Source organism: Protopterus annectens, chromosome 1.part2 (assembly GCF_019279795.1).
Source record: "Protopterus annectens isolate FY-2018-M chromosome 1.part2, PAN1.0, whole genome shotgun sequence".
Taxonomy (NCBI): domain Eukaryota; kingdom Metazoa; phylum Chordata; order Ceratodontiformes; family Protopteridae; genus Protopterus; species Protopterus annectens.
Genome location: NC_056727.1, coordinates 776,169,591 through 776,193,854, shown reverse-complemented (window position 1 = coordinate 776,193,854; position 24,264 = coordinate 776,169,591).

Here is a 24,264-nt window from a genome sequence, read left to right as displayed (position 1 = left end):
GGAATAATCTGAGTTGATGTTGACAGCAGTAATTTCAGACTCCTTTGACATCCACAGTCAGGTACTGTGAAAGGTTAATGTTTAGCTTTCTTTACTAATTTCTGGTTTGATTGCCTACACATAACCCTTAACATGTTTTCTCATCAGGCACTCCTTAAACATCCAGTGTATCACAGACTTTGTAGACACTGCATGGTAAATCCATCAATCCATCCATGCATCTATACACATCCCCTTTTTCCCATTTTTTTTTGCACATGGGGTCAGGGTGTCACTTAAACAGTGACAGTCATCTAGAGCCAAGGTTTAAACTACTGGGTGGCTAGCCTTGCTACAGTAATTCTTCCACCCCACATACTCACATGCACACTCACACCTAGGGCCAATTTAGAGTGCCCAAACCACCTACTACAGGTGTCTGGAAAGTGGGAGGAAACTGGAGGACCTAGAGAAAAGTCAGACGAACACAGGGATAACATGCAGATTCCACACAGGAGGTACCCCAGCTGAGGATTGAACCAGGGAACCTCTTGCTGTGAGGTGACACTATCCACTGCACTACTGTGCTGCATGGTAAATGTGGGCATAATATCTTTCAGAAGAAATTATATTTAACTGTCACAGGTGACACTAACCACATCATAAAATATTTCTTCACTGGGCCAGAAACAGATGCAATTGCATGCTCTGCTGCACTCTGGCAGAGTGATGTTGACAACAGAATGGTTGACCATGATGATGTAATAACTCTCATTCTCGGTCATAGTCTCAGGATAGTGGCACACAGTTGCAATGTGTACTGGAAATGAGCACTAGCTCACAGAAGATGGATAAATCTGTAGGTAGTGACACAGGCTCACACACTCAGCATAATGAGGAAATTGCATTACAAGCTGAGGGAGGATACTATGTAGCTCAACACCTCCATCTTTTGTACTGCCTGACTCTCTTAATGAAAAGATTACCTTTCAGAGATAGCAGTACCGACTGTCACACCTATACATTAAGGTGCCAGGCAAAGACATATTTTGCAGTCAGCTCCAGAGATACAAAATAACTTGGCTGCCTAGAAGCAGATGTGCCATGACATAGTTCAAAAACAGACTACTGCCACTGAGATTCAGGTAGAGTTGGTTGGAGTACTGTAGGGTATACATGAAAAACTGCATCAGTATATGGGAATAATGGAGGCAAGGAACAATGTCATGCTGATCTTTGGGCTAAATCCGCTCCCCTAACCTGCCCCTAATTTCCACCCGCCCCCAGTACTCCTACATTTATCATCACCTTGCCACTCCTCCTCATCTAGAACCACTCCCAGTCATTAGCAACAATCATCTTTATCCCATCATTCATAAAATCCAACCCACTACTAAAACTCTCACTAATCTCTCAAGCTACACTAATTAGTGACTCCCCACCCCTACTCCCTAATAAGTACTACTTAAATATCCCAAAAATGCCTCCACAAACTATTTTCACAGCCCCAAAATCAAAGCCTTTTTACTGTCTAATACCCCCATTCATACTTCTCTATCTTATCACAGCCTACGAATATCAATACCTCCCTGGCTCTCACTGCCCTTGATCCAAAACCACCACTATTAAGCTGCCACATAACTCTAAACTAATATTACCCCAACTCTGATCAAACTCTTCTAATGTAATACCTCTGCATCCCATTTGAGCCACTTATATAAACCCTAGAACTAAATACTATCACAAACTCTTACTAAAACTCCAGAAACTTGAGAATAGATCACTACCTAACCTCCTAGAAGATGGTGACATCCACCCTAACCCAGACCCAACCTCACCTGTTGCTATCAACTCCACAAATAATACCCACACTGGCCTACAAAACTCAAATAATGCCTCCAACTCACTCCTGGTGCTTCACCTAAACATCAGAAGTCTAAATAACAAAATTCACTATTTACATGCCCTCCTACATGTCCACTCCCCTGATATGCTATGCCTTTCTGAAACCTGGCTCAAACCTAATACAGCTGATAATGAGATTATATCCCCCCCCCCCCCGGTTATAGCATATTAAGACTTGATCGCATCTCTAGGAAAGGAGATGGAGTAGCCATCTTGTGTAAATCCATACTAGAAGTAACCAAAACTAATATTCCACAGGCCTTGATAACTAGCAATGCAGACATACTCATCACAAAAGTCCAACTCAACAAACATAAGTCTATAACCATAGCCTGTATCTATATTCCCCCAGGTGATAACACAAACACCTTAGAAGGTATCCTCCAGTGGCTATCCACTAACTACCCCCAAGAGACTATTTTTCTTGGTGACTTTAATATTGACTGGGTGACTTTAATATTGACTGGAATACCTGCTTATCAGATGTCCCCCACCAACCATATAAATTTACATGGCTTCTCCCAGATCATATCTTCCCCTACCAGAATCAATAAGCCCAACAATAGGGAAAGTATCCTAGACTGGATATTAATAAACAACCAGCCCCAGATATATTACACAGGTACCCTTCCTGAGGACATCAGTGACCATTTCCTGACCTATATAATAAAAAAAATGACATTCCTCAACAATCTACCTTTAAAACCATTAGGAATGCTAAAAACTTTATTCAAACTAATTTCCAGAATGAACTTAAATCAAGTGATTGGTCCAACCTAAAACTACTTCCTCTAGATGAAGCAGTCTCATACTTTAACTCTAAATTTCTTGCTATCTTAGATAACCATGCTCCCAAACGTACTATCAGAAACAATAACAAAGTAGCACCGTGGTTAACCAATGGTACAAGACAAAAAATTATTAACAGAAGCAAAGCATGGACCTCCTGGAGAACCACCAAATTCCCAAAAGTTTACATCACATATAAACAATTGAGAAATGATACAAAGAAGTCCATTATCCTAGACAAAAAATGTTACTACAATAATCTGCAACAGAAGCACCAAAATCAACCACAAAAATTCTGGACAGGCTTAAATAGACTCCTCCACCCAGGTAAATCATCAACCCCTACCCCTTAGCTACCCTACAACAACCTCCTAAAATTGTTGCTAATGCCTTTAACATGTTCTTTACAGAAACCGTGCAATCCCTAGCCAACCAACTATCTCCCATTACCTCAAGTACTACCATATCCCCACAAGAATATAAAATCCCCTTCAAGTTTGATCTAGTACCTACATCATTTATTAAGTCCCTACTTAAAAAACTGAAACCCACCACCCTTTCAGCAGACCTACTACCTGCAGAGTTTCTCCAAAAAGCTGCTAATGAAATAGCATAGCTGATTTCAATTTTAATCAATCAAACTATTCTTGAATCTTACATCCCCTCCATCTGGAAAATCTCACACATTATTCCTCTTCTTAAAGGGGGACTTTCCACTGAACTCTCAAACTATAGACCTATTGCCATCCTATCTCCCCTTGCTAAAATAATGGAAAAATGCATCCATAAACAATTTCTAGCCTACCGGAATCAGAACAGTCTCATAGCCCTGTCCCAGCATGGATTTAGACCTTCACATAGTACTACCTCAGCCCTTCTCTCCTTCTCTCACACAATAAATCAAAACTGTAATGATAACAAGCTCTCCTCAGCTCTCTTTCTAGACCTATCCAAGGCATTTGACATGGAAAATCATGAACTACTCCTAGATGCACTAAAATCACTCTCTATAGACAACCTAGCAATTAGCTGATTTCATTCTTACTTGAGTGCCAGACAACAAGCTGTACTATGGAAAGATAACCTATCCCCCTATTACCAGTCACCCTTGGAGTCCCCCAAGGAACTATATTAGGTCCCCTCCTATTTTTAATACTCATTAATGACCTGTACAAAATCATCCCACAAGCAACATGTATTCAGTATGCAGATGACTCCACACTAATTTGCTCTGCCACCTCACCCACAGACTTACAATCCTTAACCCATATCACTTTCAGTAAAGTAGAGAACTGGCTCACTAGTCGCTGACTACTATTAAACCCAAATAAAACCAAACTGTTACTCTTCTCCCCTACTCGCAAACTCTCCTCACCACCTCTCTCCATAACATCTAACAATGGCACCATAATTTCCCCAGAACCTTGTACTAAACTACTAGGGGTAATCATCGACAACAACCTAAAGTTTGATGCTCACATAGGCAAAACTATCAAAACAGTTAATAAGAAACTAGGCTCTTTATACAGGATTAAACAAATCCTAACCCCAGCTGCCAGAGCTGTTATTGCCCGGACACACCTGCTATCAACCCTTCTTTACGCCTCACCCATTTTCGTAAACCTAAGCAAGTCAAACCTCAATAAACTTGCTAGCTGCTACAATAGTATAGCCAGATTTGCTACGGGTTCAGCTTATAGAACCCATCACTGCCAAAACTTTCAATCCCTAGACTGGCTAGAACTACCCTATCAACTTCAATATAGCCAACTTATAGTCATTCACAAAATTCTCTTCCAACCAGACAGTACACCCATACAGCAAAATATTATCACTCCCTACAACAACCTAAAAGCCCGGCGCTCTTCCAACAGAATGCTAGTATAAACTACTAAAGCTCACAACTCAGCTGGTGAATCACTATTCTCCAACTCTGCTGGTAAAAACTGGAACATACTTCCTGCTGAGCTTACTACTCTGCCCTCCTTACCCCAATTCAAAATATTCCTAAAGAAATACCTAAAAATGCACTGGATTTGTCCATGCAGAAGCCCTGACAAACCCCACTCAAACAGAAACTATATATGAGAACCTAGCTACGAGTATAAAACTCTGATCCTTAAAATGGCCAGAATTAATTTGTCTCTCACCTGCTGGTAAGATGTGAAATAAGGTTGATAGCATGTATGTTAGCCACCTTAAGGCTATGTGTTTCCCCTTTTCAGGTATAACCTCTAACTATCTCCTCCTCAACCACCTCAAGGCTAAATGTCTCCTCTTCTCAGATGTAATCTCCAACTATTTCCTCCTTAACTATTAACTTCCATGTCTGTACTTCAGAAAAAACGTGTAATTGTGTGTATATAACATTAAACAAATATCTATATTGTTAAAATACAAAATAAAAATTTCACTGTAATTACACTTGTTTATGTATATTTGGAGCTTTTCTTCCTGGGCCTCTGCTGAAAAAGGACATGTATCCAGTCAGACTTTCCCTTTTAACAAATGTAAAATAAAATAAAATAAAAATGTGTAAATATCATTTTACACACACACACACACACACACACACACACACACACACACACACACACGCACACACGCACACACGCACACACGCACACACGCACACACGCACACACGCACACACACACACACACACACACACACACACACACACACACACACACACACACACACACACACACACACACACACACACACACACAGCATCAGTGTCAGCATCCATGTGTACACAAGTATGGAATCACAAGACACACACTGGAGACACAGTGGGATCTAGCTCAGGGAGTGTCCACATGCATGATGGGTGAGTAGGTCATGCATCATATCTATCTTAGGAAAGTGCTGCAGGCATTCAAGTGGATTCCACAAAGGAGAAGGCATTTGGGGCTCATCAGACTTCCATACCACAAGGAAGAATCCTTCAGTCAAGGTCTAGGGGTGTCTAGGTTGTGTGCCAAATAAGATTTTTGTGAGCACTGATGTGCTGATGAAGCAGTTCCATCATGCATCACATACTATCTGCCAGTTCATGGAAGAGTAGCCCTTCTTGTTCCAGTATTGCTCCCACAGTGGTCTAGATGTGGTCCTAATAGTAACACGGGAGCAATTTATCACACCAAGCACTTCAGGAGAGTGTGCCATTCTGTAGAAGGAATGTCTGGCCTGGCTCACTCCTGAGGTGACACTGGGAACAGATGTACTGATCCACATGTGTCACGAGTAGGTCTTGGAACTGCTAAAGTTATCCTCAAGGTGGAATCCTGTAAGACACTCAGAGTGTCCCCAGTTTGTCTCTGGAAGGTTCTCGTGATTAGTATAGTAAGGGCTATCCATGGATATACAAAGGCCATGCATTCCCCCAGTTCCTATCTGTTAGCCATACAAACTCCTAAAAGTCCATATTAGGTCCCCATCCACTCTAAAAATATGTTTTACTCAGCAAAGTTGAGATGAGTGATCCATTGCCTATATCGCCTTCTTCCAGTTTGCCGAGTACCACTTAGCAGTGGGCTTTGGTGAGACCAAAACAAGCAACTTAGAGCAGGACACAGCTAGACTAGCAGCAAAAGCAAGCATATTTGCAGAATGCAAAGTGGATGGAAAAAGGGTCTATATTGGATGATCGAACTTTCAAAAGTTTGACTATCATATGGTCGACACCATATGATCCAATTTTTGAAAGTTTGAAGGTTTCGACAGAGATCTCCATACAGCGCAGAATGGGAGGATTTCCCTTTTCTGTACTGCAGTGCTATCTCAGAATTCTGTATAATTAAAGAGGGGGGGGTTTGGAGGGTGCAGTCCCCATGTGAGGGGGGGTGCAGAGGGGCTTACCCCATACTTTAAGCGTTCAGGTAGGTTATTTCTGTAGTTTATTTTTTTTATTAGATTTTTCAAACTTTTAAAAGTTCGATCATATGATCATATGGTGTTGACCATATGACAGTCGACCTTTTGAAAGTTTGATTATCTAATACAGACCCTGGAAAAAGGTATGGATTCACTTTTTATAACCCATCCTTGCACAGCACACTTGCTTATCAAAAAGTGGCTGTGAATTGGATAAAGGTGGAAAGAGCATCTTATTTGCATATGATACTCACAGACTTTTCACATATCCTTTATTTGTATTTAATTATTTTCTCATTTGCATGGTTCTAACAGATGCACCTAAACACAGATACTGGAATCAAATGAGATTATACTGAAAAAGAACTGTGCAAACTGGATCCAAACAAAGCACAGGGAGGAGACGGAATAAGTAACAATGACCTGAGAACACTTCAGCAAGAACTTTCACTGCCATTACATCAATTATTCATTAGGTCATATAAATATGGGGAGATTCCTCAAGATTGGAGACATGCTTATTAAATCTGTTTTTAAGGGAAAGGGGAGTAGGACAAACCCAGAATAATATAAACCCTTAAGTCTACTTTCATGTTGTGGACAAATAATGGAGAAGGTAATACTGGATAAGTTATTGCCAGAACTGGATAGGTTGGGACTTGAAACCATATATCAGCATGCATATGTTGAAAATAGATCTATTACTACCTGTAACATGATGTTCTATAATAATATAACAGCTATGAATGAAAAATTGTGCTGTGATGAGATTTATATAGATTTAACTTCAGCATTTGACAGGGTCATACACAAAACACTGATCAATTAGTACAAATAGGTATTGATGTACTGCTAAGATGGATAGCTACATGGCTTACAAATGGGACATGGCAAGTATCACACACCAACTGGACAGGTGAAATCCTTGGTTGCAGTCAAGGTGTCCCACAAGGGTCTATCCTAGGCCCTTACTTGTTTAGATTGTGGGCTGGATTCACGAAGACTTGCACGGAGTCTAAGAGTAGAGTAAGACTCCATGCAGCCAACATGTCTACCGAGCGATCCAGGAACAGCCGGCAGGGACGTGCAAAAGAGCTCCTAAAACTCCTCTTACACGGACAGGGCTAGGTTATGCAAATTACCTCATTTGCTACTGAAAGGTATGCAAATGAGGTAAATTTGTGATTCAGGAAACCCTAACCTGTCCAAGTAAGAGTAGTGTTATTTGCAGAAATGTACTCCGTTGACAACGGAGTATGGTTCTGCAAATAGCAAAACGGAGCCGTGACAGCTCCAAAAAAAGGATGCATCCAGTCGATGAAGCATGCCAATTGCAAAAAATATGGCGAATGGCAATGTCCACCAATGCAAAATTAAAATAAAATAATTTTTTTTATCCCGATCGCCGATGTTTAAGCGTAACGCAGCACCGCGCAAACGAGCTGCACTCTAAAAACCAGAAAACCAATGATCAAAATCCACAAATGTTGATTTTACAGTAATTCCTAATACACAATGCAAGGGAATGGCAGTCCAAAGACAACATGGCTACCAAGTAGAGGTTGCTAAGGGGGGAAGCTCAGTCTAAGAGACGAAACCAAGCATTAGTAGGCAATCCTATGCAAATGAGGGTAAGGATAGTGAATCCCAAGTTTACATAGCAAAAGAGCACAGTCAGTGGAGTGTAGGAGTAGGATAAGGGGTGTAACAGAGTAGAAGATAGGTGACATCATAAGGGGGGTATGTCTGAGAGAAGTGAAGCTCATTGGAGTAGAGTGTCATGTGTCTGCTGTCAGATACTAATCACTGGAAGAAGTGTGTCAACAGGTACCCTAGCTAAAGGCAAGAAATTGAAGGTGTATGCCGTGAACAACACCAAGGTTTCTTGTACAAATGCCTGCAACGTGTATGCATGCGTGTGCATGCCTGTAAAACCAAGTAAGCCTGTGTGCGCGCGTGTGCACCTGTGTTCACGCGTTTAAGCCAGAGTAAGCAAGTGTAAGGTTGTTGAAACCCGTGTAAGCACGTTTGTGCCTGTGTGCATGCATGATAGCAAGAATAAGCAAGTTGTAGTCCATGTAAGCATGTGTGCGTGGGTGTGAGCTGGTGTGCATGTGTTAGCGCTTGTTTGCGTGGCACTGCCCCCTGAGGAAACAGAAAGGGAAAAGGAAGCACAACAAATAGTAGGAAGTTAAACAGAGAGGACTAGCAGAGCTAGCAGGTGAAAACAATCAGAATCAGGCAATTACACAGGCAGTACACTAGCCCAGCCCAGCCCAGCCCAGCCCAGCACTTAAAACTCAGCAAACAACTTTCCACTATGTTTTTCTCAGAGACACTGCAACACTGCAGTAAGCTAATAGATAAAACTGAAAAAACTTTGCTGAATCAAACAAAATGTTAGGGGCTGCCATTGCTGTTATAAGGTGGCATATGCAACATGCTGAGGGTGGTGACAATGCGAATGCTGCTGAGCAACCCACAGTGAGGAGAAGGAGAAGAGTGTACAGGCCCAGGGTAACCTACCAGGGGCTACATAAGCTGGAGATAGTGGAGCACTATAGAGTGGACAGAGACCTCATGCAGCAAATTGTTGAGCTGTGCAGGCCATGCCTCACACACAGAACCAACAGAGGGGAACCCATCCCAGTGGAAACCAAGGTATGTGTTGGCCTAAGAATACTAGCAACAGGTACCTTCCAGAGACCAACTGGCGATACAATGGGGATTTCACAAGCATCAGCATCCAGAGTACTGCACCAGTTCCTAAATGCCATGTCAGCACATGTCGGTGATCATGTATATTTCCCCAGTTCCCATGAGGTATTGGCCAGCAATATGCATCTCTTCCAGCAAATAGCGGAATACCCCGAGGTAGTGGGTGCAATAGACTGCACGCACATTTGCATCAAAGCACCAGATGGTGAACGGGGTACGGTCTACTATAACCGCAAGGGTTACCCCTCCATCAACTGCCAGGTCGTGTGTGATGCCCAGGGCATAATAATGAATATGTGTGCTGGCTGCCCTGGAAGCTACCATGACTCCCATATCTGGCATCTGACACAGCTGTACCAGGCATTTGCCAATGGGGACATCCCTCATGGTCACCTAGTGGGGGATGCTGGATATGCACTTGAGCCATGGCTGATGACACCCATCAGAAATTCACACACACACCAGAACAGGAACGCCATAATGAGGCACACGTACAAACACGAAATGTAATTGAGCGTGTGTTTGGGCTGCTGAAGTCATGGTTCCGGTGCCTGGACACATCTGGTGGAGCCTTGCAGTACTCACCAACTACATGTACCCAAATTGTCATGGTATGTGCTATGCTACCCAATATGATCCTGTGAAAACAGCTGCAGCAGGAGCAGCATAGGGCCAGGCCAAACAGCCCCCCACCATTGTCAAGGCCATCACAGGCAGAGCATGACTCGGAGGAGGAACAACCTGAGCCTGCCCCAGTAGGCAGAAGGAGGCATGCCCACTATGCTTTGGCCTTGGCAAAGAGGCAACGCAATAGCATATACACTGGCTCAGTAGGAACCCTGGAAATGATACCTCTCTCCGACTCGCACATATAGTAAAAGCGATGCCTAACTTGACACTACCTGTTAACAAACATGTGTAGGGAGTGTAAAATGTGCATCCGACATAGGCAGCCCTGCAGCACCACCTGAGGCATGATTACCATGTGTTAAGCAATATCAAGCAGTGCTAAACAGCTCTTACCACTATTTAGTATATGTAAACAAAATTGCACACACTAAGTTGCACAACTTCAGACAATGTTGAACAATATTGGGCACTGTTCAGCAATGTTGGTTAACATTGAACAATGTTGTGCAAGTTTGGTCAAATATGGGCATAGTTCAGCAAAAGCAGGTAAACATGGTCATATTGGCTTTACTGATCCTGAAGCAGTCTGTTCTGCCCAGTATGAAAATATGAAGCAGTGACAGTCCTCGAACCCAGGATAGTGTGCACTACAGTCATAGTACAGAACCACTAAACCATGACAGTATGTCAGTGGGCAGCTTGTATGAAGAAATGTTGATAAGTCTATGCAAAGTATCTCATGGAAACCTTGCAGGCATAGCATAATCCATGTCGAGTTAAGACACAAAGGTGAGGCCTGCAGTAAGAATAGAACCTGATTTTCAACACACATATAGTATAAATGTTAATATTGGTAATGTTCACACACATCAACAAATGTAGTGGACCTCAGACAGCAACATACTGCAAGGTCACACTGGGCATGCTCACACAGTTGAATAAATGAGACAAATGTCAGTCAAAACACTGAAAGGCCGAACTGAGCATGCTCACACACTTAGGGCATGTCTGAGTACAGCAGTGGGCCACACATATCCATCAGTTGCATGTGTTAACCCAGGAACCTCGTACTATTCACCAGTTCACCTTGTGTACACAGTTATATGACAACAGACACATATATAATATAGTGGAACCCTGTCATAATCAAATATGTTATGCAGATACTTAGGTTGTTCATAGAAAGTGGGAAAGCAAAGAAGGAACAAAACCTGCAATCAGTACCATCAATGAACAATGTGCATCCTGAACATTATCATAGGTTCAGAGGTTGATACTAGGCTATCTGCCCTAGGGCATGTATAAGCCTAGCCAGAGTGCATTTGGCTTTCGCAACCCTGCTAGATTAGTAGACTGTGCCTGTGAATAGTAGGTCACACAAGATATCCTACATATGTTTATTTTATTGTGCCTCTGTCTAGCAGGGACCCAGTACATATCCCAGGGCTAAACATACAATCACCCATCCACTTGTCAAGATGTCACCTGTAGGTGGTCAGTGGGAGTCTCTGCGTATGTGGGACTGGGATCTCATTCCAGAGTGAGTGGAGCCTCTGTTATGGGAATCTGCCCCTCCAGCATGTCCTATTAATATCAGTGCTGATGTTCCCATCCCTGGAGCGTGTAGCTGTAAGGGACTTTGATATCCTGAGGTGGATCCTGTCCATTAATGCTGTGATGGACATGGCTTTAAACAACAGGCACAGATCGCATCCGAGTAGGTAGTAAGCGACTGAAGAGAGCTGGGGTCACCATAGCCAAACTGCGCATACCATCTGTGTGAGTCCCTAGATCTACTTGGTTAGGTACTTTTGTGGACATTACAGTTGCTGCAGGTGTTGGGTAAGGTACATCCGAAATGGGGCATTGTATCCAAGCATGGGCCTGATGAATATAGGGGCACAATGACCCCACTTGATCTAGATGTGAAACCCAATGGGATAAGGTGGGCTATATAAAAGATGTGTCCAACAACATTGGCAACGTGATTGTCAAAGGCGAGAGAACTAACTATTCATGTCCCCAAATCACAAATCACACCCACCATACATGATGTATCATCACATATGTGGTAATGTGTGGGCACGTTGTTATTACCAAAGGGGATGACTATGTATCTAATGGAAGGTAGCTGTAGGCCATGGCTCTGGCACCAGTTATCCATCTCTGTGAGATCCTTTTTGAGGATGCTTGTGCCAGCTGGGGAGTTGATTATGGCACACAGTTTGCAGTCATCTGCAAACATTGTCAGCCATATTCCTCCTGTGTTAGCCTGTACGTCTGAGAAATATATACTGAACAAGAGAGGTCCCAGGACTGAGCCCTGTGGGATGCCACGTGTAACTGGTGCATAGTCAGACATGGCACCTGCAATACTGACCATGTGGGTGCTTTCCATGATCCAGTTAGCAATCCATCTTGTGACATATGTGTAGATATTGAAGCCGTTGAGCTTATGTATAATGGCCGAGTGGGGTATAGTGTTTAACAGTTGTGCGAGCTCCAGGTAGGCTGTGTGGACAACCCTCTGTACGTCTATGGACCTGGTAATTGTTTAAAGACATTGAACAGGTTCAAGTGGCAAGATCTGCCCACAACAAAGCCAAATTGTGTAGGATCCAGTGCCTGTAGTTTCATGATGTCTATGTATATGTGTTCCACGATGATACGCTGGGGAGCTTAGAAGACCAGGATAGTTTGGCTTATAGTGCGATATTGTCCAGGGTCCCTTGTGGCACCACCTCTATGGAGCGGGAACACTGTTTCTGTATGCCATTCCTTGGGTACATATCCTGTAGTAACTCTGATATTGAGCAGTGACATAATGTGAGTGTTAAGTTTGTCATGAATCTTGTGTAAGCCACAGGCCAGGACACCGTCTGGTCCCATTGCTGCTGTGTTGTCTGCTATGGAGAGGGCAGCACTCACCTTTTCATCTGTGATGTCAGGGAGGCTACACCCTGTTAGGATGGACATTTGCACCGTAGGGGGGATAGGGGGGAAACATTTCCACTGAACCTGTTTTCCAGGATGTTTGCAATGTCAGTGGGTTTACTGTATGTGTTGTCATTATGCAGTAACTCACAGCATATCTATGAGTTCCCACCCAGGTCCCTGACATAACTAAAGAAGGTCTTGTGATTGTCCTTAGTGTCTGTTGCAAGTGTCCATTAGAAGTGGCCCCTAGATGAATCAACAAATGATCGTAGCTATTCCATAGTACTGATCAAAGATGCCTTCCTTTTTGGGATTGTGCTCTATCATATAGTAGCCTCCTCCTGTCGTTGTATAGCTTATTAATGGCCATGGTCCACCAGACAGGTCCCCTGCCTTTGAAGGAGTGAGTCTCGTAGTTATCTGGGATAGCACAATCCATGCATTCCAGTAGTTGTCCATAGAATGGGTTTGTGAAGGATTGAGTGGTCTGAGCCGTAATTAACACTGTCCCAGGGTCTTTGACGGATACCACCTCAGTTTGTAGAAGTGTGACATTTGCTTATGAGAAGTACTTCACTGAGATCACCTAGGATGGGGGTGTGGATGGGATATGCATGTCCAGTGAGATAAATGTATAGTCTGACCTGAACAATGAAGGGTATACCTCTGGTGTGGAACATAGAGTCCCCATGTTGGTGATGATCATGTCCCACATGTTTTACCCTCCTGTGGTTGTGGTAACCAGTGCTGCTATAGCATTTGAGCCTCTAAATCCTAGCAACTGTTGTGCGAGGGTGTTGGTGCTTGAGTAGTATTCCCAGTCAATGTTTATGTATTTGAAGTCACCCAATATAATGGTGTTTGGAGAGACCTTCATATTCCCCAGTGTTCCCAGGAATACTGAGTGTTGTTCCCGTGTTTGGGAGTGTGGTCTGTAGCAGTCTACAAACTGAAATGCAGTTTGGCCACTGTTAGTTGCACATGTACGTTCTCCGATGCTTTGTGCAGTACTACCAACCCGGAGGTGTGTGTATGTTTGATGTATATGGATACTCCCCCTATTTTCGTTGGCCGGTCTGAGTCTTGTGTCTGAAAAGCATGGTATGAAGTAAAACCTGGTAGTGTTGGTGTGCTTTTGGGAGCCTGAACCAGGTGTCTGTTACTGCATATATATCAACAGTCTCAATACTGAGGTGAGTCCTGAGTGCATGCATTCTGACGGTTAGACATCTGTTGTTGAGCAGCATTACTCTCCGTTTTCTTTACCCTGTAACATCTATGGAGGTGGTTTTATCTTTTGAGCCTTGCTTAAAACAGCCACTATGGGGGTGGCAAGAGCCTTAGCCAGTATTTGAAAGCCTAGGGGTGACAGGTGCATGGTGTCCATAGCGAAGCTACGTGGCATGTCGAGCATGTAATCCCAGGCTGACAGACACTGGATCTCCTTTGAATGACACCAATATGTTAGCCAACTGTTAAAAGTGATCATTTTGTCTGTATACTGTGACATCATTCTCGGTGAGGGTAAGATGCTACATAAGGTCAGGGTCATACTGGCCTGGGCTACATGATCAGAGAGTTCCTCTATGTCTCTTGTCATGTAGTCCAGGGAGGAACGTCTGAGGGTTTACACACCAGCATGGTCAATGATGGAGCCATATTTGTACTTGCTTTGGAGTGACCTGAATGCATGTGTTATTTGGCAGATCCTGGCATCTGACAGACAGCACAAAGTGACCTTCTCCTTGTTCAGCCTGGTGAGTGGGACGTCAGTGTGACCGACAATAAGAGTCACCTATTACAAGTGTATTAGGTGTGTTGTTTAGGCCAAAGGGCAGTGACTGTGTGGCACACTGACTTTGTGAACTATTTGATATGTGTGTATAGTTGTGGGTTAGCAGTTGTTTGGGTGTCTGCTTTGGATGTCTCTGCTGCTTAGGCAGAGTATATTTAGAGCCTACTAGTATGTGTTTGTGTGGTAATGTATTTGGTTTGTTGTCATCATAGGTCCATGTGAGACTGGATTTGTGGTGTGTGTGGTTATCTTCACCACCTGATAGACTGTGCCAGTCCTGGGTTGAGAGAGCTCAGCCTCCTGTTTGTCTATACAGTTGCATCTCTCACATATATCTGAGTTTATTGGTAGGAGGACAGGGTTGCCTGTGTACATAAGGCAGTTGTAACATTGCATCAAAATTCCAAAATGCACCAGCTGGACTGGAGAGTACACACGAAACCGACCTTTGGACATGCCAGGATATTATGATGACATACTCTGTTGACTGATCACAAAGGATCAGTAGTGTATTAAGTGTGTAAAAGAGTATAACAGGGGTTCAGTGGTCAGGTTTGTCGTTGTTTTGGAAAGATTATCTATGAAGGAGTACAGACAAAACCATGACACTTCCTTCAGCTATGTCAGAAATAGCAATGTACAGTCATATATGTCCTGAGTCAGGGTCAACTGTACCTGAATGACAATGCTGACATCCTGTCAGACAGGCCCATACATACATACCCACCTCCCAGTGACAAAAGGCCCTATCATCCTACCAGGAAACATCACATGTAGAATGGGTAAACTGCTCCTCCCAAAGCCGAATGAATGCCATCACTTGGATAACATTGTTTCCCCATATGTGTCATAAGTGAACAACAGAACAAACAGACCATGCACATCAATGAGGAATTAAACCCACAGCTAGGACAGCTGTTTAATCAAAGTCTTACCTCTGGATACGTACCCAGGGAGTGGCGCACTGCAACTGTGGTCCCACTCCACAAAGGCGGTGCCTCCACCGACCCTGGAAATTACCGGCCCATTAGCTTGACAAGCCTTATCTGCAAAGCCATGGAGAGGATAATAATGGACCTCATAAATAAAGACATAGGGAATTTGCAGACTTTGGATCCAACCCAGTTTGGCTTTGTCAAAGGCAGATCATGCCTTTTAAACTTGGTTGACTTTTTCGAAACAGTCACCAAAGCCATTGATGAGGGAAAGGCAGTCCATACAGCCTACCTCGATCTGGCTAAGGCCTTTGATACAATACCCCACTCGGTATCATTGAAAAACTCATCAGCTTAAATGTTAACCCATACATTACAAGATGGGTTGCAAACTGGCTGAGTGACAGAACCCACAGGGTCAGAGTTGCTGGCGCCATGTCAGACTCAAAGCCTGTCACAAGTGGTGTCCCACAGGGCTCAGTCCTGGGCCCACTCTTGTTTGGCATCTACTTTTCTGAAGTACAAGCAAACACAGGAGGGTTATGGCTGACAAAGTTTGCAGATGACTGCAAACTGGGCCATAGTAGAAAATACATCTGACACAGATATCCTTCAGAAGGGTCTCACAGAAACGGATAACTGGTGCCAGAGCCACGGCCTAAAGTTGAATGCCAAAAAATGCATAGTCATACCCTTCGGGAAAAACAAGGTTACCCCTAGCTACCAAATAGGTGGCAATCCACTGAGCACAGAAGAAGTTATCAGGGACCTGGGGACCCAGGTTGATAGTAGTCTGTCATTCGACACCCATGTAGCTAAAGTAGTTAGGAAGACCTTCTACATTGCCCACCTTATCATGAAGGGATTCTCATCTAGATCAAGGAGGACATAGTATCCATTTACTCATCACTCATCAGACCAATGATTGAGTACAATGCCCCATTCGGAATGTATCTGACCCGACACTTGCAGCAGCTGGAGAGGCCACAAAAGTTCCTCACCAAAAGGATAAAGGGTCTCAAAATCTGTCCTATGCTGCCCGACTGAAAGAACTCCAGCTCTATTCAGTCGCACGCTTGCTCAGAGGTGACCTTTGCCTAACATACAAGGCCATGTCAAACCCAGATTTGATGAATATGCTTCACCTCAAAAAATCTAGATCCATCAGAGCCACAAGGGCGGGAGACGTAAACCTCGACACGGCTATTAATAGGACATGCTGGAGGGATAGATTCATCACCCAAAGACTCCCTATGCTGTGGAACAAAATCCCGGTATATGTGAGGCAGAGCACCTCGCTGGCCTTGTTCAAGAGAAATCTTGACCAATGGATGGGAGATCGCAGATATACCCCAGGGATTACCTCAGTGTCACTGCTCGACAGAGGCACAGCAAAATAATGGGTATAGTTCCCCATACTAAAGGGGTGGCATAAGCCACAAAACGATGGGCTAGGCTTGTAAATGCCCTCGGGCAGATAGCCTAGTATGAACCTATGAACCTATGAACCTATGAACCTGAACAGTCTGTTGAGCCTCACCATTTCTACAGGATCTTACACTGTTGAATGTGTTACAGCAACATATGATATGGCACACCCCACAAGTGTTGGTGCACAACAGACCATGGGAACTATAGTCCTATAAGCCTATGAAGTCTGAACTGCTAGGCCATGGAGTCCATCATGATTGCAGTCAGAAACAGAGCTATTGTAATCTGACAAACACACAACCCAACCAACTGTGATATGTTAATGAGCAGATCATGTTCCCCAAACCTGCTAGATTGTTTTCAAGGCAGCCACCCAGGACATACATCACTGAAAGGAGCTACACACGTCCCACATAGACTTTGAATAGCCCTTTATCAACATCACAGATACACGTTGTATCCACAAAACCAACAATCTGTACATAAATATGTATTGTCATATGAAGGAAAGGCAATTTGTCCACAGATAGATCACACAAGCTAAGAATTGTAGAGTCCTGTTCAAGCTGTTCACACCTGCTGACCCACATGGTTCATTCCTGGGATTGCATAAAGCAAAGTGTACACACATTACCATGTCCAGTCTGATGATGTTAGCATCCTACAAATATAGCAGGAGAATAGAAACCACCCAGTAAAGCATATAGTGTGTCATGTTAATGCATATCTCTCTAATATCATAACATAGTTATGTAGGGGTTTGAATCCTGCAATTGTTGAGTGTGTGTGGGTGTGTGTGTGTGTGTGTGTGATTCCCTTTGGAAGTAGTGGCCTTTTTGTAGACTGTGACAACACATTAAAAGAGGTGAACTCCTCTTTGCCAAGTCTGATGATGTCAGTATCCCACAAATACAGCAGTGGAAATAAAAACACCCAGTAAAGCACATAGTGCGTTGTGTTAATGCATATCTTCCCTAGTGTCATAATATAGGTAGGCATGGGTTTGAATCCTGCAATTGCTCAGTGCGTGTGTGTGGTCCCCTTTGGGAGGAGTGGCCTTTTTGTAGACTGTGACAACACATTAAAAGAGGTAAACTCCTCTTTGCCAAGTTTGATGATGTCAGTATCCCACAAATACAGCAGTGGAAATGAAAACACCCAGTAAAGCATATAGTGTGTCGTGTTAATGCATATCTCCCTAGTGTCATAACATAGTTAGGTAGGGGGTTGAATCCTGAAAATACTGTGTATGTGTGATTCCCTTTAAGAGGTGTGACCTTTTTGGAGACTGTGAAAACACAGCAAAAGAGGTGATGATGTCAGTATCCCACAAATACAGCTTTGGAAATAAATACTCCCAGTAAAGCATGTAGCACGTCGTGTTAATGCATATCTAGTGTCATAACATAGTTAGGTAGGGGTTTGAATCCTGAAAATGCTGAGTATGAATGTATGTGTTTGTATGATTCCCTTTGAGAGGAGTGGCCTTTTTGGAGACTGAAAACACAGCAAAAGAGGTGATTTCCTCTTTGCCAAGTCAGATGATGTCAGTATCCCACAAATACAGCATTGGAAATAAAAGCTCCCAATAAAGCATATAGCATATTGTGTTAATGCGTATCTTCCCTGCTGTCATAGCATAGTTAGGTAGGGGTTTGAATCCTGCAAATACTGAGTGTGTGTAAGATTCCCTTTGAGCGAAGTGGCCTTTTTGGATACTGAAAACACATTAGAAGAGGTGATTTCCTCTTTGCCAAGTCTGATGATGTCAGTATCCCACAAATACAGCAGTGGAAATGAAAACTCTCCATAAAGCATGTAGCGCGTCATGGTAATGCATTCCTCTCTAGTATCATAACATAGTGAGGTTGGGTTTTGAATCCTGCAATTGCTGAGTGTAGGTGTGTGTGTCTAATTCTATGAGAGGAGTGGCCTTCTTGGAGACTGTGAAAACACATTAAAAGAGGTGAATTCCCCTTTGGCCAGTTTGATGATGTCAGTATCCCACAAATACAGCAGTGGAAATAAAAACTCCCAGTAAAGCATATGGCACATTGTGGTAATGTACAAAAGCAGGATCCGGAACAATGAAGGCTGTCCAAAATTGAACAAGCAGTCCACCGAAATTATTTTAACAGTAGATTTATTGTCCCAGGAGTAAAAACAGTTCCAACACGACCAAGTCAAATACAATACAAATTGCTCCATAAACCAGTTTGTTGAGCACTTTCGTCTCCACACCCGGAGACTTCCTCAGAACACACACACACACACACACACACACACACACACACACACACACACACACACACACACACACACACACTCACACACACACACACACACACACACACACACACACACACACACACACACACACACACACACACACACACACCAACAGCAATATGGAACATATTCGTTAGTGGTTGCTGGTGGAGTACAGTATCACAAGCCAAAGAGTCCTATCACACGTGTCAGCATGCAGGATGTGTGTTGCTCAATAGCATGCAGTGTGAGTATAGAGAGTCCTTGTTGATAACAGTATACATGTCGTTGATGCATGTGTGTTGTTCAATGATTGGCCTCACCCTGGAACACAATGTGTACATGGACACAACATTGCACTGCAAGTCTGAAACACTTCCCAATGCCCTGTGCACCATCACTCATAGGTATACAAACCATGGCCGGATGCACACAACTGTCAGGTGTATAACAATGAATGCTATGTGTAGTACTGTAGGTACTGTAACTGGATGTAGTGTATTACCATTAGCCATCATCAGGCAGCATCATGTGGTTACTCAAGGCCACTGATGTATGTCACACTTGCAACTATCTTGCTGTACCTGACCTGCACCACTTAGGCTACATTTAACGGTTCACAGACAGTTGTTACATGGGCATGTCAGGTGTTCAATAGGGAGCATTGCCTAACATGACTGTGTTGTGTGTTGACACGTGTCACACTGCCCCATGATAGACCTCTACCCCCAGGTATAGTATGTGTGCTGTGTTGATGACATATGGGATACTGGAGTATGACCTTAAAGCAGGTGTCTACATACGCCACGTGTATCATATTAACACATACTGCATATGACAAAGTGGTGTATGTTGTGTGCATGTGTATTGACTCTGCCTATACAATGTCCACTATAGTGTACCCCACTTATTTGAGATGGTCTGTGTGTTGCATGTGTATGAGTCAGCTACTCATGTCACTGTGATGTGCATAGTCCCAAAGAGAACATGCAGAGCATGCACTATGTGTAGGTGTTTAACGTTTATATGGCCTACAACTCCCCTATGACATGCACATGTTATATGCTATATTAACTGTAGCCCACTCACCAGCATGGGTCTGCTGTCTTGCTATCACACCAAAGGGACCTGCAAGGATATGAGACAGTATGTCAGTGAAAAACAACTATGGCATTGCTGCTGTGAGTTTGCAATTATACAGTAGTACATGAGGTGACAGTCACAGGCATACAGATAATGTCCCGAGTTATCAGTATTGCATGACACCAGGTTCCACATATTCTGCATACACAGTACACATCTGATTAATGCATATTATAACACTTGAGTTAACAGTGATCTACAGATATGCCATATTACCTGCACGCTCGGTATCGCCGTGCTGAGTGACTCCGGCCTCCATGATGACACAGGTGTGTTGTACTGGTTGGCCAGGAGCCACGACGCTGAGGAGCAGCTCTTCCACTCTTGTGAGGGGGGGATGTGTTGCAGCACCACCACCTGTGGCAAGCTGTTGTCTGTAGACATCGGAGGCATGCTGCCGGACATGTCTGATTGAATCACTGCAGTGATGGCATACCTGCTCATAAGTCCGGTTATGCATGCCTACATCATTCACCCGATGGACAACATCCTGCCACAGTGCAGTGCGACCATACTGTTCTTGGCAGGTTCAGGAGAACAGCAGGTTATAATGGTGTATGAGTGCATCTGCTATCACGTCCTCCTCCTCAGGGGAATATGCTGGTTTCCTGTTGTATGACATTACCCTGGAAGACAATGAAAAAGTAATTGTGAACAAGTCATGTGGCACACTCAACATTCTAATGAACAGACATCAATGAAATGCCATATATAGCAACCTATTGGCTGCCAGTAGATACAAACTTTTAATACCACATATGACTGCTAAGCCCACAACTGCCTGACAGTGCCTGGCACATACTATATACCAAACCATGTTCTGCACAGCAACAAAGTGGAACCAGTATGTAAGACTATGCAACAGCACATGACACACTGTATGTGACACAATGCAACACCTAGCCAAAGGAGGTGTATTTGACACTAATGCATACAGACATTTGTCATCCATTGAAATTAATGTACAGTACGGTTACAGTACTACCAGTACACCACGCTACTTGATGATAGCAAACCCCTCAGTAACATATGTGCACATTCATCACTATAGGTGGCATACTGCTGTACTACACTATACATGTTGAAAGATACGCACTTATATCCTGTGACACACATACCACCGAGGCCATGTTACAGGCATACCCACACACACATCAGACATACCTACAAGACACAAAGGTATGGCAACTCAGATTACATTTACCTGTGTGCCATACAGTACTGTGTGTCAGCACCTACATAACCTCATGCCTGAGGTATGTAATGTGTGAGGACTACAGGTAACAAACAAAACAGTGTTACCAAGCCATGTGGATATAAACCATACTGTGCAGTTGAGGCCTACAGCTTCAATAAGCATACATGTAATGCTTTAGCCTACAATGGCACAATCCAGTCGACACCATGGGACTACGTCACAACATATGCCATACTGCTTTTCCTGCCTGGCAATAGCATACGGACCTTTTGATGGGATTAGAACTACATACCATGGTATACACAGTTTCCCACTAGGCTATCACACATATACACATCTTTCAGACATTCGCCTATACATTCTCCATCATACCCAGTCAACCTTACATAGCATTTGATGCAACAGGTACATGAGTGTGTGTATCGGGTCCTAGGTAGCTGATAAGCTGTTATCCATAGGGCCAATGGAAGCCTAGACATATGGTACCCTGCACTTCAACACCCATGTAATGTAGGTTCATGTGCCCCTGTTATGCAGAGCCACAGAGGTGATTACTGGGTTGTGTTTCCTATCTCACAAACAATCATCATGATTATTCATGGCAACTGCTAATGAGGACCTTCATTTGCTGTTGATAAGTAGTTGATTCCACAGTATGGTATGTATCTGTGATGATAATGTGCCACTCAAGCATGTTCTGCTTTTTTAGTTTACAAGGTTTAGATCAGTAGAGTTGTTTACATGGAGCATGTCCAACACCTGTGGGTTTGCCATAGCTTTGTATGTTAGGAAGAGGTAGTCTCTGGGTAGGCGGTATGCGACACAGTGTAGCTGTGGTTTTGTAAGACAGTCAGCATAGGGCATCTGTTTGAGTGCGGTAATACTCTTTGTGAGGTATGTGTCTGGCATCTACAGTTGCTGTGGATGTCTTCTGAGGTACATACCAACAGGGACATTGTACTCTATAATGGGTGTTATGACTGATGAGTAGCGTGGAACACTGACCTCTGTTTTCATGGATGACACACCTTTACTGACGACATGTGGACTGTACTCAGTTTACATGACTAGTGTGGCACAGTGATTATCATAAGGGACACTTCTGTCCACCTGTGTCCCATAGTCTCTTATCACACCTTTGGTGTTGAGTAGACTACCACCTATGTGGTAGTTCATGGGTACAGGGCTTTTAACAACAGGGATGGCAATACCTGTACAACATTGAGCTGGAGTGTACATATGAACATCCACTGGTGTGCACATAGATATGCATATCGGCACATATACAGTCCACCTTTCATGGTGGGAATATCAATTATGCAAAGGTTGAGGGGGAAACAGTTATGTAATGATATTGCACAGTCTTGTGCAGAATGCATGGAAGGTGTTCTCAGCCCATATATCATTAGCAGGACCCCCCTATCTGGAAGAATATAAACCTAACAAATCATACCCATGGTGTTTGAACAACACATGTCATATGCCAGCACTGTATGCTGTCTTGTTTGACACACACTACAACCTACATATAAATATGCACATAACAACCTGCACCAACATATAAATGTCCGCCCTTCACAAACAGTTGCAGTATGTCCCTTGCTCTATGCACATGTTCAGATGCTTATAAATCAGACACATATGTATCTCACCATATGTGTGTGCCATACAGACACAAGGTCCACACCTCACAGATGACCTGTTGGGCCTTGCTACAACATGGACAATTGTCACATGTGTGCATACAGTAATAGTACAAGGGTGTACATAGCTGCAAATGATACATTACTATGCTAGCCTGCTACAGCAGTTGCCAATGCTAAGCTACACATTATGTGACTATCATGCATGTCTTACTCTGTGACATCCAAGTTTATATAGGTGTTTGCACTACTCCCCCAAACTGCCATTAAACGCAGTACTGTACAGACCATAGATAATATGTTCAGATGTTTGACATGTACTGCTAAGCTACATATGTCACACTTATGTCCCACTACACACAGCTACACACCAGTTTCTCCATGACAATAGTTATGCATGGCATCAGTGCATACATACCTACTGCTGCCACATATGCATGTTTCAGAGGATTTATAGTACTATTCATAAACATCTACTACTTGCCGGTAACTACAAACTGTTACATACCAGTATGTCCCTTTCAGGCCCGTCTGTGTATGCTTTGATGCTTTTTTTTTTATTAAGTACAGAGACTTACTTATGTTTACTTTGTTCTTTTTTTTTTGTCTTAATTGGTAACCTTAGTTTTAAGGTATATAAATTTGTTACCTATTTTTTTTTCTTACATGCTAGGAGCTGTTCACTTGCTTGACATACAGCCTGCTGAGTGGTAATTGCAGTACTCACTGTCATAGCAACCCAATGCTATAAATTGCTAAGGTATGTAGGCATAGCCCTTTCAGATTTCCAGAGTGGGGACCATGCTTGTTTGCTGTGGACACTGTTGTGTAAGTCAGAAGGTTGGTATGCATCTTATAAATGAAGCTAGAGGTGTAGACAGTGATGTACATGTTGTACTCAGACCTGACTGTTGCCACTTCCATTACTGAGCTATCAGTGTAGAGTTTTACTCACCACTACAAATGCTTACACAACATTTACGTGATTATGTAGTTTTTTTTCTACTCATATAA